Genomic DNA, 3915 nt, shown 5'->3' with positions numbered 1-3915 from the left:
TTTACTTCCATTTCTTCTTTCTTTATATTTCTTTTTTCTACCTTTCATTTTCAATTCCCTTAGCTCTTTTTCTGTTTCTTTCACTTCTTTCTTTACATATTTTTTTCTTCCTTCTTTTATTATTATTTTTTTTTTCATTTCTTTATTTTTATTTTCTCTTCTCTTGTCACTTGTTTTCCTCTATCTTATTTGTTTCTGTTTTGTTTTCTGTTTATCGTTTTGGTTTGGGGGGCACCCTGGTGTGCTGTTGACTCGGTGCTGGTGGTTGTGGGGTGCACCGTCTTGTCTTGTCTGTGACTATGCCCATCTCCCCACTCTGTACATTATTGTATACAATATCACCTTTTCATTCAACAAAAACCCTATTTATTACCCCACGTACAAACACTCACTCATATATACTTATTCCTGTGAAATTACACTGTCCTATGTATAATGCAATGTCCACAAATTGGCCACCTTATCAAACCAATCCAATTTCTTATTAATCCATCCATTATACTACGTCCGTTTTCCTGTATTTTGCAACTCCCACTCACACCAACCCTGTCAAACCTTACTGTAACTCCCATACAATTGTTCATCAACCTGTCAACCTTGAATGCCTGTCCTTCCATATTACCATATCTATTTTCTTACCAACAAACTCCATCCTACGACCAACTTTGGACACCTACCCTTCAATCTTATCTATTTTCTTATAAAATACCTTCCTACCGCCTACCGAAATTTTTCGTCATTCCCACCTCAAATTATTTCCCATCCAACAACTCTTGTTCATACTTTCTACTCGTCCAATCAAAATATTTTTCTTCGTCCTCCTCTGATCTCCCTCTCGACTCTTTTCTAAAAAATCCTTTTCTATCTACTTTTTGGTTCCCTTTCCTTATTTTTCAATCCCTTTTGGGCTCCTTTTTAATTTTTTATCTCTTTGATAATATTTTAACCTCCTTGACTCCTTTTTCAAACTTCTCACCTATCCCTCCCTTGTCCACTACACTTAACCCTTTCACACCCACGAACACAACCTCTTCCCCTCCTCCCTCCCCTTCCCTGTTAACCCTTTGACACCCACCGACACAAAAGATTGACCACGATGTGTCGTCACAACAGATGGCGGATCCGTCACGGGAGGATGAACAGGTCACCTTGTTGGGAGAGGAAGGATTGCGGGCGGGCGGACAGACGTTGAAACTAGGGTAATTCTTTGCCTCTCTCTCTCTCTCTCTCTCTCTCCCATCTTAGGCCCGTCCTAGCTTGGAAGCGTAGTCGGGCGACATTCAGAGCCCGTTCCTATTTTGAGTTCCACCCAATTTTTCCCGAATGTCCTGTAGTTAATATAATTTAAATGAGAGTGTTCCCATTACACACGACACAAGTGGGAACGGGATCTTAGCGCGTAGTCACCTGAACAACCAAACCTATGTGAACATGGTAGAAAGTCTACAGACGGTCTTGATTTTTCAGGCGACTACGCGCTCGTTAAAAGTCGCACGACTACGCTTCCAATATGCGACGGGTCTTACCCCTGTTTACGCTACTTTAGTTAAAGTTCCAAACAAGGGTAACTTGACTCTCATATTTACCCCCCTTATGGTCTGAATATAGTGTGAGTTTAAGTTTAATAATTGGACTTAGCAATCTGATTGGCTGAAAAGTTTGAAATCAACCAATCAAATCGTTCGATCCAATAGATAAACTGAAGTTTAAACTCTGATTATAGTCCTGGCCAGTGACCAATAGTTAGGGTTTTACAGGGTTTATATTTATACGCGACCTGGAAAAATTGGAAAACCTGGAAAAGTCATGGAATCTGAAAATCGGCCAAAAAGTCATGGAAGATCGTGAAAATTTAAAGAAAACCTGGAAAAGTCATGGAATTTGCTACCCAGTCAAAAATTAAAAATGTTCTTTGCAGTGGCGTAGCGTGGTCTAAAGTCAAGTGTAAGGCGTGTAGGGCACTAATTTCCATCACCATGCACATTATACTACAATACTACATAAGTTATGCACATGCTTCTTCATAAATATTTAAAGTCAACATTTAAGGGTATTTGAGTAAATTTAGAGTGTATGGCCGCCATACACGCCCTACATGGACGCTACGCCACTGAAAAATAGTTCAAGAATGCAAATCTAAGTAGCAGAATTTCTCAATTTTTAGCCTAAAAAGTTCATCTATTTTTATTCAAGTTTCTTTTAAAAAAATTTTAGGGTAAAAAAGGTTAGCTAATATTGATTGATGTTCCCTTTTTACATTTTAGGATAAAATAAGTTCAGGGTCCTTACTCCCTTCCTCTACTTTCTTATCTAATTCTCAGTTTCTCCTCTAATAGTAGACAAAACTGTTGTTAATCCACAGCAAAACTAAAAGTTGGGTCTATAATGTCAAGAGTTTGAGCCTGAGGGAACCTCTTCAATTTAACCCCATACACAACATTTAAATGAAAACATTACTTTCATGTCACCTAACAACAGTTCTGTCATGTATAAATAACAAGTATAGTACACCTGTATAGCATAACTATTTGGGTGTCAGATAACAATGGAATGTGTTATGCTACCAAATAGAAGTTCATAGTGTTTTATGGTTACTAGAGAATTGAGTGCCTATCAGAAAATAGATATTGTTTTACTTAACAAGAGAGTTGCAAACATAATGAAGTACTTAATCAGTTTTTGAGTAACTTGAGAGTTCAAATTCATGATTTGTACCTAGCACTTATTACAACATAACTTTTGTGAAGTGTACATGTATCACTGTATGGAATGCAAGCCTAGCTAGAGGTACATTCTCGAGTAATCAGAAAGCACTCACATTGTAGTCTAGGCGTTGTTAATCCACAGCAAAACTAAAAGTTGGGTCTATAATGTCAAGAGTTTGAGCCTGAGGGAACCTCTTCAATTTAACCCCATACACGACATTTAAATGAAAACATTACTCATGTCACCTAACAACAGTTCTGTCATGTATAAATAACTAAAATAACAAGTATAGTACACCTGCATAATGTAACTATTTGGGTGTCAGATAACAATGGAATGTGTTATGCAGTTATGCTACCAAATAGAAGTTCATAGTGTTTTATGGTTACTAGAGAATTGAGTGCCTATCAGAAAATAGATATTGTGTTACTTAACAAGCGAGTTGCAAACATAATTAAGTACTTAATCAGTTTTTGAGTAACTTAAGAGTTCAAATTCAAGATTTGTACCTAGCACTTAAGTATTACAACATTAACTTTTGTGAGGTGTGTATCACTGTATCGAATGCAAGCTAGAGGTACATTCTCTAGTAATCAGAAAGCACTCACATTGTAGTCTAGGTAGCCAGTAGGTACAACCTCTCTCCCCAGCACTAAAGCTTCTAACTGCACCCTCACTATGTAAATCAATTTAGATAACATTGCAATATAGTGACATCACAATGCTTACCCCCCTTGATTGGTTGTGGATTTTGAAATGAAAAAGGTTGATTGAATTAAAACTTTATCTTATCCTAAATAGATGAGAATCGTTCTTGGAACGGCTGACTTTCTCCTGTTTAACTGCACCCTCACTATGTAAATCAATTTAGATAACATTGCAATATAGTGACATCACAATGCTTACCCCCCTTGATTGGTTGTGGATACTGAAATGGAAAGGTTGATTGAATTAAAACTTTATCCTATCCTAAATAGATGAGAATCGTTCTTGGAACTGCTGACTTTCTCCTTTTCTGTCTTCCTTCTCTCTTCGATTCCGGGAAGACAAAATCGAGCGCCTAGTTAATGTGGAAGGTAGAGCGTCTGCCTTGTAAGCGCTAGGTCGCGGGTTCGATTCCCGCCCGGGGCGAATTTTATCCTAAACAGATAAGGTTCGTTCTCGGAACGGCTGGCTTTCTCCTATCCTGTCTTCCTTCTCTCTTCGCTT

Source organism: Diaphorina citri, unplaced genomic scaffold (assembly GCF_000475195.1).
Source record: "Diaphorina citri unplaced genomic scaffold, Diaci psyllid genome assembly version 1.1 scaffold3836, whole genome shotgun sequence".
NCBI classification, from domain to species: Eukaryota; Metazoa; Arthropoda; class Insecta; order Hemiptera; family Psyllidae; genus Diaphorina; species Diaphorina citri.
This window is presented reverse-complemented; position numbering follows the sequence as displayed.